The sequence below is a fragment of the Eubalaena glacialis genome, unplaced genomic scaffold (genome assembly GCF_028564815.1).
Source record: "Eubalaena glacialis isolate mEubGla1 unplaced genomic scaffold, mEubGla1.1.hap2.+ XY H_2, whole genome shotgun sequence".
NCBI classification, from domain to species: Eukaryota; Metazoa; Chordata; class Mammalia; order Artiodactyla; family Balaenidae; genus Eubalaena; species Eubalaena glacialis.
The window spans coordinates 982,312-997,637 of NW_026871156.1; the positions used below are offsets into that span (position 1 = coordinate 982,312).

General features: G+C 37.9%; 1 pseudogene; it reads right to left on the reverse strand.

Annotated features, from left to right (window-relative positions):
• Positions 1–1,204: 1,204 nt before the first annotated feature.
• LOC133082964 (heat shock transcription factor, Y-linked-like) overlaps positions 1,205–15,326 on the reverse strand; it is a 41,278-nt pseudogene continuing 27,156 nt past the window's right edge.

A 15,326-nucleotide genomic window follows, 5' to 3' on the forward strand; every position in this document is an offset into this window, starting at 1 on the left:
GTTAAGGGTAAATAATTAATACTTTGTTTCCTAGACCTAGCACCACTGTATGACTCAGGAGAAATTAGCCCATAAGCTATGAAAACAGATTCTGCCTGGTGAAGAGTAAAGACCAGAAAGTAATAGCTTAAAAACCATGGGAGTTTTTTTTTCTTTTGGCAAATAGATTTTGCTTAGTTAAGTCAACATTTATTTATTTTTCATTAAATACTGAAAATATGTCATTTAGCAGGCATTATGCTAAATCTCTGCTGATATCCAAGAAGGACAAGTAAAAGGGGGTAGAGTGAAAATATTTGGAAGAGGTAATATCTGTGCTGGGATTGGTAAAGCAGCTGTCTAAGTAAGCAAAGAGAGGACATTCTAATCCTAAGAAAGAGCTGAGTCAAAACTTGTGAGATGGAAGTTGACAGGGCTGAAAATAGCTTTTCTGAATGTCGCTCCAGATACAGTGAAACAGAAAAATATGGTAAGGCAAATATATGCCAGATCTTTAAGGGACTGGTTAAACTATGCTGAGGTTCTACACTTAGAATCTAAAAGGTATTAAATGCCTGCCTAAGAAATTAAGCTTGTCTTTGGCTGGAACAAAAAAGCAACATAAACAAAGCAAACATAAAAGTGTACATTAGAAAATATAAAGGGTAGACTCATGATGGGAGGCAATAAAGGCACATACCGAAATATTTTGAGGACAAAAGATCAAAAAGAACCCTTAATAAACCATTTGTAAACTTCTACTACATGCTTACATGTCATATATGTCTATACCATGTGAACTTTATTAATCCAGTGATGACATAATAGAGACCATTGTTATTGATCAGATCGTTGTATCTCCTGCTGCACCCTGTCCTAATTTAACACATTTGATTTTTCTTAGGCTGATTCAGAAATCACTAATTACCTTTCTCTATTTCCATTTTTCTCTTTTTCCAATTGCTTCTATTTCCACTTCTTCCTTGTAAACAATTATTTAAATTTACTCATGAATGTTTATATAAAATGTTCCTGTTAATCAAGTCTATTTTTAAAAAATGTAAAGTATACTCCCATTTTACTCTTAACTCTATTTTTGAAAAGAAAGACAATAAAGGTACACATCTATGTTTATTGTTCAAATAAGAGAACTGCAGGTATTTTGTTATTTGCCACTGTCAGTTTTACTTTGTTATCCTGAATAACCTCATAGTCCTTTGGTGGCTCAGTTGTAATTAGGATAACTAGGACAATGTTCATATAATGAAGATGGCTGATGAGTTGACCTAGGAAGAGAGGCAGCAGATGGATTAGCTATCATGGGCATTGGGAACCATAGGGTGCCTGCTGGTTGCACATTAGAAAAACGAAGCTCACTGGCTGATAAATCAGTGTATCTAGTTGGAAGAGTAGAAGGTTCCACCATCAGTCCAAAATTACTGCTCTGTAAGAGAGATCCAATGCGGTACTGAGAAGTAGAAGTTGTTGTTGTAACAAAATTCACAATGCAGCCATTTGCTTGCATGTAGCTGTTATGTGACTGTGTATGAAAAGTGGTGCACTGATTTAAAATAGCATGTGGATCCGTTAAAATTTGTTTGGTGGCCTAACTGACATTGATGATACAGAAGAAAAATCACTTCTAATTGGTATACTTGTATGAACAATTATCTGACTGGTAGAAAGCTTCCCTATTAAAGGCACATTTAAATTTGTGGAGGGTGAAAATACAATTTCTCCACTAGTTTAAGCAACAATACCAGAATTATGATTATCCACATTACCTCCTTCTTTCAAGTGCTTCTTGAAATATTGAACTAATGAAGATACTGGAGAAGCATTTTTAATCCTGGCTTTTCTTTTAATCCTTACTAAAAGTTGGGGACAGCCTCATTTAAAATTTGGATTATGGTAGAACTGTAACTAAAACCAAAGGACATGTTGGTTACAGGAACTGTAACTAAAACCAAACTAAATGTTATTTAGTAACATTTTAAACCAAGTTATGAGACTACAATAAGGTTAACCTGTAAAATCTCAGATTTCAATTTTGTACAAAGATAATGTCATAAATATATGTACATTGCTCACTACTTTTTAATTACTTATTGTAAAAGACATTTAAATATTATTGTCCTCAAGTTTAAAATTATACATACAGTAACAGTGAATATTAGTTCTAAAGTGGTTTCAGTGCCTTTATTTAGAGTTCTGATAAGATTCAAATTTGCTAGCAAAATTTCTCACAACCTTGAATGTTTAATATCCAAATTGTCCTCATTATTTTGAAAAAAATAAATAATTTTAGCCTTAGTAGTTGCATTTATTTTCAAAATCTAGTTTTACATATATTACTATATATTCCTGATATACAAAATAAAATTATATATATATACATATATAAATAAACATTCATAAGTAGTAATTTTTTTAATACCTTGCTTAATATGGAGAATTCCTTTTCTCCTGTAAGAAAGTCAGCGAAAGAAGCAGATCTTTGAAAATTCTTTTGCACTTTACTAAACCCATAAAGGCTAAGCTGTCAAAGTAAACTTTTCATACTTCCAGTATCGAATATTCTGAAAGGGGCCTTTCTATCCAAAACTTCTTTCTTGAAGTGTTCTTCATTAATCACTATAGAAGTTCCATGTTTATCCCACCAAATGGACTTAAATTGATCACTTCCAACTATTTTCCAAAGTTTTCTGGGGAAGGTTAGAGAAAGAAAATCATTATCTTCGTTGGGTTAAGAGACACAAAATATGTAATGTGGTCTTTTAATCAAGGATCCTTCAGACAGAGCCTGAAAATCATTTTCTTCAATCATAGATCTCAAGACCGAGTTCCCAGTGAATGTGTGATGACACAATGGATATCTAATGGAGGTTTCTGAACCAGTTGGTACATCTCTAGGAGACACATCTTGAATTTCTGAAGAAATATGTGCCACCTCAAATAAAATTTTCTTCAGCTACTTTTCTCACCTTCATGGTTTTCAACGCTGCAGGTTCAAATGATGTTTCAGCAGACCTACACAGAAAAACTGTCTAGACCATCACAATCGTTCTCAACCTGAGTAGCTGTGACACCACAAGACGACAGGTCTCCTAGCAATTAAAGTGTAACATTCAGCCAGGGTTTACTTCTCATTTATTCATTTACAATATAAAGACTGATTATTTTTTATGGTGAAATATGCACAAGATCATTCTACAAAATCTTTTAAATAAAATAATTTCTTGGGTCCAGGAAATGAAAATTATTTCCTCCCTTTTACACAGAGATTTATAACAAATTGGTGAACATAGAATAATACCTGGCAAGCAATGCACAAAATTTTTCAAAAACATGTCATTTTAAAATTTTGGAACTTGAAACTAAAATTTGTATAAAACCTGTACAAAAAAGGCTTAGGTTTGTCATTATTATTTATGAATAAAATAAAGCATAATTAGATCCTAAAATAAATATGTTTATCTGTGCATTTTATATAAGTAGCTCTGCATTCAGAATATTTTTACAGTCATATTTGAGTGGAATAATATTATTTTATTTAGTATTTTTTTAAATAAATGGTAAATAGTGATAAAGTAAAATTTGATGTTAGAAGAAAGCAGATCTACTTTAAGGAAATCCCAAAGAGTGGGAAATTTTAAAATAACATTTATATTATGTTTTTATAAATAAAATAATGTCTTAATGTCCTACTTTAAATTTACACAAATAGAATATCTTCATTATATATTTATAACTAGATTTTTTGGTCTTCCTTTCAATTATAGATATGTCATTCTGAAGGAGGAATAAATTTGTTAGTCATTTTTATAATCCAGATTCTTGAGGTGTTTGTTATGTGTTCCAAGGCTGCGTTGATAAATATTAAATTTTAGGAGGAAAACTCTCTTTCATTCCTAGAAATGAGTGACATTGTAAGTATAGTGTTTTTTTTTTAACTTTGTAGTTTGTGCATAAACAGCAAATAATAGACATGCTCTGTATTAGTAAACTGTAGGAAATAGAATTCTACCTAAAGCATCTTTTTTTTATTGAATGAAAGGTGCTTTAAATTTTATAGTGGTTTACAATTTTCAAAAGTTTTACATACATGATTTCATTCAATCACATAATAACCAGTTTTCCCACTATGTCTGCATACCCACCTCCCTCTTCCTCTCCTCAGTGGTAATCCCTGGTTTGTTCTCTATATCAGTGAGTCTGGTTTTTGTTTGATACATTCACTTGTTTTTTGTATTGTTTAGATTCTACATATAAGTGATGTCAATGTTTGTCTTTCTCTGTCTACCTTATATCATTTAGCATAACGTCTTCCAATTCTATCCATGTTGCTGCAAATGGCATTTCATTCTTTTTTATCCATGAGTAATATACAGTTTTATATATACATATATACCACATCTTTTATATCAATTAGTGTATTGATGAGCAATTAGTTTGCTTTCATACCTTGGCAATTATAACAAGTGCTGCTATAAACATTGGGGTGCATGTATCTTTTCAAATTAGTGGTTTTGTTTTTTTTTTTTAGATATATACCAAGGAGTACAATGGCTGGGTCATATGGTAGTTCTATTTTTAGCGTTTTATATACCTCCATACTCTTTTCCATAGTGGTTTCAAAATTTACATTCCCAGCAAGAGTGTACTAGGGTTCCCATTTCTCCACATCCTCTCTAATACTTATCTGTATACTTTTGATAATAGCCATTTTGATTGGTATGAAGTGAAATCTCATTTGTAGTTTTGATGTGCATTTCCCTAATTATTAGTGATGTTGATTATCTTTTCATGTGCCTGTTGGCCATCTGCATGTCATCTTTGGAAAAGTTTCTTCAGTTCTTCTGCCTATTTTTAATTTAGGTTATTTGTTTATGTTGAGTTTTATGAGCTATTTATAGACGTTGGATATTAACCATCTGCACATATGGTATCAAAACCACCATATACCGATCTGAAGCAGACCTTGGTCCCAGGGCCAGACTATAGAGCAAGGTCCTGAATTGACCAAGGTGCACACCTGCCCAAGGCACTGGTAACAGGTCTGCCAGCAAACCTCACTGCAGACCCAGCAGCAGCCAACCCTTTTAGACTGCAATCCCAGCAGTAAAACCATTAGCCCAGGGACCCACAGGAGGTCCTTACCTCCAAAGTCAGACAATAAAAACTGAAAGAGGTGTCTGTTCCTTCAACTCCACCAACACCAACACAAGGTTACATGGATCATGAGGAGTCAGGCAGCCATGACACCACCAAAGAAAACTAACAAAACTCCATTAAACAATCCCAAAGAAATGAAGATCTATGAACTAACTGACAATGTAATCAAAAGAAGCTTGATGAGGTGGAAAAGAACACAGACAAGTAAATGAAACCAGCAAAACAATGCATGAAGAAAAATGAAAATTTAATAAAGAAATGTAAACCATACAAAATCAAACTTAAATCATTAAGTCACAACGTCATGGAGGCATAACACATCCCTCCCTATTATCCTCCTCTTAACAACTAAATATCAACATCCATTCATAAACAAAAATACTGTTCTGGGAGTTCAAAGATCCAGCACCATACACCAGAGAACCTAGAAGAAGTTTCACCCACCTATGCATTTTCAAATAAGGATACAGACATCAGTAAGAGCTGGGAAACCATCAGGGTCTTGCCAATTAGATTCTGTCCCTCTTGGTCGTGATCTGAGAAAACTGACCTCGACAGACACCCAGGAATGAAAGAGCCTTTGTAGAAGTCCTGGTTTCAAAAACAACTCCACCGCTCCCATGCAGCAAGGAAAAAAAAAAAAAAAAGCTGACAATGAATTCAATAAAGTGGACTTCACTAGCATCACCCCTACACCCCAGGGTCCAGCTAAGAGGTTGATGCAGCCAACAAAATGTACCATGGGGGAAAGCGAGACTGGTGAGTGAGTGACCAGCTTCCCCAGCTTCATGGGTCTCTGCTAAAGAAAACCATTTCTCTCCTACAGCACCTAAAGTATTAAATCATTACCACCATGGTAGGAGAGGAATGAGATCAGAAAAGAGGCAGATAAGAACACCATAGGGCATTAAAAGGACTTGTTTCACAGCTGACTGCATTCTGGTCTCCCACTGGATGACAATCCACAAGGTGCTAGGAAAACCTTACACACAGAAATAATCCCAAGTGGACTATGGACACCCCCAATGTCCTGAATTCCAAATTTACACATTCCCAGATTCTTCTGCATGCTCGTGAGCACAGAGGTAAAAAAGACTGGGTACAAAGTCAACATGTGGAGAAAATAAGCCACTTCTGTGGGAAAGGGACAAAGAACAATCTTCACCTATATTGACACCTTTGGGAAAATATAAATTGGGTTTCAGGCAGGTGGCTTGGTGCATTGTAAGATGGAGAAAAGACATACGATTTTAAGAAATCTTCCACAAGAAGAGGCAAAAATCATGGGCACTTATATTTAAAAGGGACAAAAAAAGCATCAGCATATACAGCACAACAACAGAAATGTATCTCTCAACTGAAGGTCACTGGAAAAGATTGGAGGAGGTGACTTCTACTTCAAATGTGGAACTGCAATATAAAACTCCAAAGAGCATGAAGAACCAAGGATACATGACATCACCAGGGATCAAGATAATCCCTCAGGAACCAAATACAAAGATAGAGAAAACTGTGATTTTTCAGATAAAGACACAAAACTGATAGAGAAACACAAGGAGCTACAAGAAAACACAAGACAAATTCAACAAAACCAGGAATATAATAAATGATCAAACTGAGAAAATTTTAAACAGGTAAAAATCATTGAAATACACCAGAACTAAAAATTAAATGAATGAAATGAAGAATACAATAGATAGCATCAACAACAAAATAGAGCAGACAGAAGATAGAATCAGTGAATTTGAGGGCAAAACCTTTGACAAAAGCCAGTCCAAGGAAAAAACAAAAGAAAAAAAAAGAAGAAAAAAGAACCAATAACAAAAAGAAAAAGAGAGAAGGAGGCCTACTTAATCCATGGCATGCCATAAAAAGAAAAAATATCAGAACCATGAGAGTACAGAGTGGAAGATATGGCAGAAAAAATTGTTTTAAAAATAATTTCTAAAAAATTCCCAAACCTTGGAAGTGGTAAACAAAAACAGTCCTCTAAAAGACACAGTAGGAGTGACTGTCAAAAATCAATGGCAGGGGAGGGGCAAGATGGCGGAAGAGTAAGACGCGGAGATCACCTTCCTCCCCACAGATACATGAGAAATACATCTACACGTGGAACTGCTCCTACAGAACACCTACTGAACGCTGGCAGAAGACGTCAGACCTCCCAAAAGGCAAGAAAATCCCCACGTACTTGGGTAGGGCAAAAGAAAAAAGAAATAACAGAGACAAAAGAATAGGGACGGGACCTGCACCAGTGGGAGGGAGCTGTGAAGGAGGAAAGGTTTCCACACACTAGGAAGCCCCTTCGTGGGCAGAGACTGCGGGTAGCGGAGGGGGGAAGCTTCGGAGCCACGGAGGAGAGCGCAGCCACATTGGTGCGGAGGGCAAAGCGGAGATTCCCGCACAGAGGAGCGGTGCCGACCAGCACTCACCAGCCCGAGAGGCTTGTCTGCTCAGCCGCCAGGGCGGGCGGGGCCTGGGAGCTGGGGCTCGGGCTTCGGTGCTAGCAGGGAGGGAGTCCGGGAAAAAGACTGCAGCTGCCAAAGAGGCAAGAGAATTTTTCTTGCCTCTTTGTTTCGCGGCGCGCAAGGAGAGGGGATTCAGAGCGCCACCTAAACGAGCTCCAGAGACGGGCACGAGCCGCGGCTATCAGCGCGGATCCCACAGCAACAGGGACGCAGAGGGAAAAACGGAGAGATTCCCGCACAGAGGCTCGGCGCCGAGCAGCACTCACCAGCCCGAGAGGCTTGTCTGCTCACCCGCCGGGGCGGGCGGGGGCTGGGAGCTGAGGCGCGGGCTTCGGTCGGATCCCAGGGAGAGGACTGGGGTTGGCTGCGTGAACACAGCCTGAAGGGTCTAGCGCACCACAACTAGCCGGGAGGGTGCACGAGAGAGGGTCTGCAGCTGCCGAGGAGGCGGGAGACTTTTTCTTGCCTCTTTGTTTCGCAGCGTGCAGGGAGAGGGGATTCAGGGCGCCACTTGGACGAACTCCAGAGACGGGCGCGAGCCGCGGCTGTCGGCGCGGACCCCAGAGACGGGCGTGGGACGCTGGGGCTGCTGCTGCCGCCAACGGGCAGCCTGTGGGCGAGCGCAGGTCATTCTCCGCACCGCCCCTCCCGGGGGCCTGTGCGGCCCGCCATGGCCAGGCTCCCGTAATCCGGGGACAACTTCCCCGGGAGAGCGCACGGCGCGCCTCAGGCTGCTGCAACGTCACGCCAGCTTCTGCCGCCGCAGGCTCGCCCCGCCTCCTCCATACCGCTCCCTCCCCCCGGCCTGACTGAGCCAGAGCCCCCGAATCAGCTGCTCCTTTAACCCCGTTCTGTCTGGGCGGGGAACAGACGCCCTCAGGGGACCTACATGCAGAGGCGGGTCCAAATCCAAAGCTGAACCCCGGGAGCTGTACGAACAAAGAAGAGAAAGGGAAATCTCTCCCAGCAGCCTCAGAAGCAGCGGATTAAAGCTCCACAAACAACTTGATGTGCCTGCATCTGTTGAATACCTGAATAGACAATGAATCATCCCAAATTCAGGAGGTGGACTTTGGGAGCAGGATATATTAACTTTTCCCCTTTTCCTTTTTTTTGTGAGTGTAGATGTGTATGCTTCTGGGTGAGATTTTGTCTGTATAGCTTTGCTCTCACCGTTAGTCCTAGGGTTAGGTCCGTCGGTTTTTTCTTTTTTTTTTTTTTTTTTTTTTTTTTGGCAAAAAAATTTTTTTTTCCCTAATAAATGTTTTCTTAATAATTTTTTCCTTATTTTCTATTTTAAAAAAAATTTTAATAAGTTTTTTCATATTTTTTATTTTAAAAAATTAAAAATTTTTTTTTCTTAATAAATTTTTTCTAAATAATTTTTTTCTTATTTTTAGTATAAAAAATTAATAAATCTCTTTTTAAAAATTAAAAAAAAATTTTTTTCTTAATAAATTTACTCTTAATAATTTTTTTTCTTATTTTTTATTATAATTGCTTTATTTTATTTTATTTTATCCTCTTTTTTTCTTTCTTTCCATTTATTCTCCCTTTTATTCTGAGCCGTGTGGATGAAAGGCTCTTGGTGCTCCAGCCAGGCATCAGGGCTGTGCCTCTGAGGTGGGAGAGCCAACTTCAGGACACTGGTCCACAAGAGACCTGCCAGCTCCACGTAATACCAAACGGCGAAAATCTCTCACAGCTCTCCATCTCAACATCAAGACCCAGCTTCACTCAACGACCAGCAAGCTACAGTGCTGGACACCCTATGCCAAACAACTAGCAAGACAGGAACACAGCCCCATCCATTAACAGAGAGGCTGCCTAAAATCATAATAAGGCCACAGACACCCCAAAACACACCACCAGACGTGGACGAACCCACCAGAAAGACAACATCCAGCCTCATCCACCAGAACACAGGCACTAGTTCCCTCCACCAGGAAACCTACACAACCCACTGAACCAACCTTAGCCACTGGGGACAGATACCAAAAACAACGGGAACTACGAACCTGCAGCCTGTGAAAAGGAGACCCCAAACACAGTAAGATAAGCAAAATGAGAAGACAGAAAAACACACAGCAGATGAAGGAGCAGGGTCAAAACACACCAGACCTAACAAATGAAGAGGAAATAGGTAGTCTACCTGAAAAAGAATTCAGAATAATGATAGTAAGGATGATCCAAAGTCTTGGAAATAGAATAGACAAAATGCAAGAAACATTTAACAAGGATGTAGAAGAACTAAAGAGGAACCAAGAAACGATGACAAGCACAATAAATGAAATTAAAAATACTCTAGATGGGATCAATAGCAGAATAACTGAGGCAGAAGAACGGATAAGTGACCTGGAAGATAAAATGGTGGAAATAACTACTGCAGACCAGAATAAAGAAAAAAGAATGAAAAGAACTGAGGACAGTCTCAGAGACCTCTGGGACAACATTAAACGCACCAACATTCGAATTATAGGGGTCCCAGAAGAAGAAGAGAAAAAGAAAGGGACTGAGAAAATATTTGAAGAGATTATAGTTGAAAACTTCCCTAATATGGGAAAGGAAATAGTTAATCAAGTCCAGGAAGCACAGAGAGTCCCATACAGGATAAATCCAAGGAGAAACACACCAAGACACATATTAATCAAACTATCAAAAATTAAATATAAAGAAAACATATTAAAAGCAGCAAGGGAAAAACAACAGATAACACACAAGGGCATCCCCATAAGGTTAACAGCTGATCTTTCAGCAGAAACGCTGCAAGCCAGAAGGGAGTGTCAGGGTATACTTAAAGTGATGAAGGAGAAAAACCTACAACCAAGATTACTCTACCCAGCAAGGATCTCATTCAGATTTGATGGAGAAATTAAAACCTTTACAGACAAGCAAAAGCTGAGAGAGTTCAGCACCACCAAACCAGCTTTACAACAAATGCTAAAGGAACTTCTCCAAGCAAGAAACACAAGAGAAGGAAAACACCTACAATAACAAACCTAAAACATTTAAGAAAATGGGAATAGGAACATACATATCGATAATTACCTTAAATGTAAATGGATTAAATGCTCCCACCAAAAGACACAGACTGGCTGAATGGATACAAAAACAAGACCCATATATATGCTGTCTACAAGAGACCCACTTCAGACCTAGAGACACATACAGACTGAAAGTGAGAGGATGGAAAAAGATATTCCATGCAAATGGAAATCAAAAGAAAGCTGGAGTAGCAATTCTCATATCAGACAAAATAGACTTTAAAATAAAGACAATTACAAGAGACAAAGACGGACACTATATAATGATCAAGGGATCGATCCAAGAGGAAGGTATAACAATTGTAAATATTTATGCACCCAACATAGGAGCACCTCAATACATAAGGCAAATACTAACAGCCATAAAAGGGGAAATCGACAGTAACACAATCATAGTAGGGGACTTTAACACCCCACTTTCACCAATGGACAGATCATCCAAAATGAAAATAAATAAGGAAACACAAGCTTTAAATGATACATTAAACAAGATGGACTTAATTGATATTTATAGGACATTCCACCCAAAAACAACAGAATACACATTTTTCTCAAGTGCTCATGGACCATTCTCCAGGATAGATCATATCTTGGGTCACAAATGAAGCCTTGGTAAATTAAAAAAAATTGAAATCGTATCAAGTATCTTTTCCGACCACAACGCTATGAGACTAGATATCAATTACAGGAAAAGATCTGTAAAAAATACAAACACATGGAGGCTACACAATACACCACTTAATAACGAAGTGATCACTGAAGAAATCAAAGGGGAAATCAAAAAATACCTAGAAACAAATGACAATGGAGACACGACGATCCAAAACCTATGGGATGCAGCAAAAGCAGTTCTAAGAGGGAAGTTTATAGCAATACAAGCCTACATCAAGAAACAGGAAACATCTCGAATAAACAACCTAACCTTGCACCTAAAGCAATTAGAGAAAGAAGAACAAAAAAACCCCAAAGCTAGCAGAAGGAAAGAAATCATAAAGATCAAATCAGAAATAAATGAAAAAGAAATGAAGGAAACAATAGCAAAAATCAATGAAACTAAAAGCTGGTTCTTTGAGAAGATAAACAAAATTGATAAACCATTAGCCAGACTCATCAAGAGAAAAAAGGAGAAGACTCAAATTAATAGAATTAGAAATGAAAAAGGAGAAGTAACCACTGACACTGCAGAAATACAAATGATCATAAGAGATTACTACAAGCAACTCTATGCTAATAAAATGGACAACCTGGAAGAAATGGACAGATTCTTAGAAATGCGCAACCTGCCGAGACTGAACCAGGAAGAAATAGAAAATATGAACAGACCAATCACAAGCACTGAAATTGAAACTGTGATTAAAAATCTTCCAACACACAAAAGCCCAGGACCAGATGGCTTCACAGGCGAATTCTATCAAACATTTAGAGAAGAGCTAACACCTATCCTTCTCAAATTCTTCCAAAATATTGCAGAGGGAGGAACACTCCCCAACTCATTCTACGAGGCCACCATCACCCTGATACCAAAACCAGGCAAAGATGTCACAAAGAAAGAAAACTACAGGCCAATATCACTGATGAACATAGATGCAAAAATCCTCAACAAAATACTAGCAAACAGAATCCAACAGCACATTAAAAGGATCATACACCATGATCAAGTGGGGTTTATTCCAGGAATGCAAGGATTCTTCAATATACGCAAATCAATCAATGTGATACATCATATTAACAAATTGAAGGAGAAAAACCATATGATCATCTCAATAGATGCAGAGAAAGCTTTCGACAAAATTCAACACCCATTTATGATAAAAGTCCTGCAGAAAGTAGGCATAGAGGGAACTTTCCTCAACATAATAAAGGCCGTATATGACAAACCCACAGCCAACATTGTCCTCAATGGTGAAAAACTGAAACCATTTCCACTAAGATCAGGAAGAAGACAAGGTTGTCCACTCTCACCACTATTATTCAACATAGTTTTGGAAGTGTTAGCCACAGCAATCAGAGACGAAAAAGAAATAAAAGGAATCCAAATCGGAAAAGAAGAAGTAAAGCTGTCACTGTTTGCAGATGACATGATACTATACATAGAGAATCCAAAAGATGCTACCAGAAAACTACTAGAGCTAATCAATGAATTTGGTAAAGTAGCAGGATACAAAATTAATGCACAGAAATCTCTTGCATTCCTGTATACTAATGATGAAAAATCTGAAAGTGAAATTAAGAAAACACTCCCGTTTACCATTGCAACAAAAAGAATAAAATACCTAGGAATAAACTTACCTAAGGAGACAAAAGACCTGTATGCAGAAAATTATAGGACACTGATGAAAGAAATTAAAGATGATACAAATAGATGGAGAGATATACCATGTTCTTGGATTGGAAGAATCAACATTGTGAAAATGACTCTGCTACCCAAAGCAATCTACAGATTCAATGCAATCCCTATCAAACTACCACTGGCATTTTTCACAGAACTAGAACAAAAAATTTCACAATTTGTATGGAAACACAAAAGACCCCGAATAGCCAAAGCAATCTTGAGAACGAAAAATGGAGCTGGAGGAATCAGGCTCCCTGACTTCAGACTATATTACAAAGCTACAGTAATCAAGACAGTTTGGTACTGGCACAAAAACAGAAATATAGATCAATGGAACAGGATAGAAAGCCCAGAGATAAGCCCACGCACATATGGTCACCTTATCTTTGATAAAGGAGGCAAGCATATACAGTGGAGAAAAGACAGCCTCTTCAATAAGTGGTGCTGGGAAAATTGGACAGGTACATGTAAAAGTATGAAATTAGAACACTCCCTAACACCATACACAAAAATAAACTCAAAATGGATTAAAGACCTAAGTGTAAGGCCAGACACTATCAAACTCTTAGAGTAAAACATAGGCAGAACACTCTATGACATAAGTCACAGCAAGATCCTTTTTGACCCAGCTCCTAGAGAAATGGAAATAAAAACACAAATAAACAAATGGGACCTAATGAAACTTAAAAGCTTTTGCACAGCAAAGGAAACCATAAACAAGACCAAAAGACAACCCTCAGAATGGGAGAAAATATTTGCAAATGAAGCAACGGACAAAGGATTAATCTCCAAGATTTACAAGCATCTCATGCAGCTCAATAACAAAAAAACAAACAACCCAATCCAAAAATGGGCAGAAGACCTAAATAGACATTTCTCCAAAGAAGAGATACAGATTGCCAACAGACACATGAAAGAATGCTCAACATCATTAATCATTAGAGAAATGCAAATCAAAACTACAATGAGGTATCATCTCACACCGGTCAGAATGGCCATCATCAAAAAATCTAGAAACAATAAATGCTGGAAAGGGTGTGGAGAAAAGGGAACACTCTTGCACTGTTGGTGGGAATGTAAATTGATACAGCCACTATGGAGAACAGTATGGAGGTTCCTTAAAAAACTAAAAATAGAACTACCATATGACCCAGCAATCCCACTACTGGGCATATACCCTGAGAAAACCATAATTCAGAAAGAGTCATGTACCAAAATATTCATTGCAGCTCTGTTTACAATAGCCAGGACATGGAAGCAACCTAGGTGTCCATTATCGGATGAATGGATAAAGAAGATGTGGCACAGATATACAATGGAATATTACTCAGCCATAAAAAGAAATGAAATGGAGGTGTTTGTAATGAGGTGGATGGAGTTAGAGTCTGTCATACAGAGTGAAGTAAGTCAGAAAGAGAAAAACAAATACAGTATGCTAACACATATATATGGAATCTAAGGGAAAAAAAAAAAAAAAAAAGAGGTCATGAAGAACCTAGTGGCAAGATGGGAATAAAGACACAGACCTACTAGAGAATGGACTTGAGGATATGGGGAGGGGGAGGGGTGAGATGTGACAGGGTGAGAGAGTGTCATGGACATATATACACGACCAAATGTAAAATAGATAACTAGTGGGAAGCAGCCGCATAGCACAGGGAGATCAGCTCGGTGCTTTGTGACCACCTAGAGGGGTGGGATAGGGAGGGTGGGAGGGAGGGAGATGCAAGAGGGAAGAGATATGGCAACATATGTATATGTGTAACTGATTCACTTTGTTGTAAAGCAGAAGCTAGCACACCATTGTAAAGCAATTATACTTCAATAAAGATGTTTAAAAAAAAAAAAATCAATGGCAAAGATAGAATCCCAAAAGCATCAAGAGAAATAAAGATAGAAACTTACACTGGAAACCTCATTAGGCTCTTAGCAGATCTGTCAGGTGAAAACTTACAGGCAAGGGGAGTGTGGCATGATATATTCAAATTTCTGGAGAAACCTGAAACCTTCTGACCAAGTTGCCCTTCACAAAAATGAAGAGAAATTTCCCAAACAAATAAAAGTGAAGGATTTAATCACCATTGAGACTTGCATTCCAAGAAATCCTGAAAGAAGTTCTCGAAGCTGAATTTCAATTACTACCATGAAAACATAAAAAATATACAACACACTGGTAAAGGTAAATACACAGGCAGATTGAAAAAGTGCTAAGTTTGTAATATCTTGTTGTCTTAAAATCTTGAACATAGTACAATCATTAAAGGGAAAGAATGTGAAAACTAACTATAGATACTATAATTTGACAATGAATATACAATGAGTAGGTAA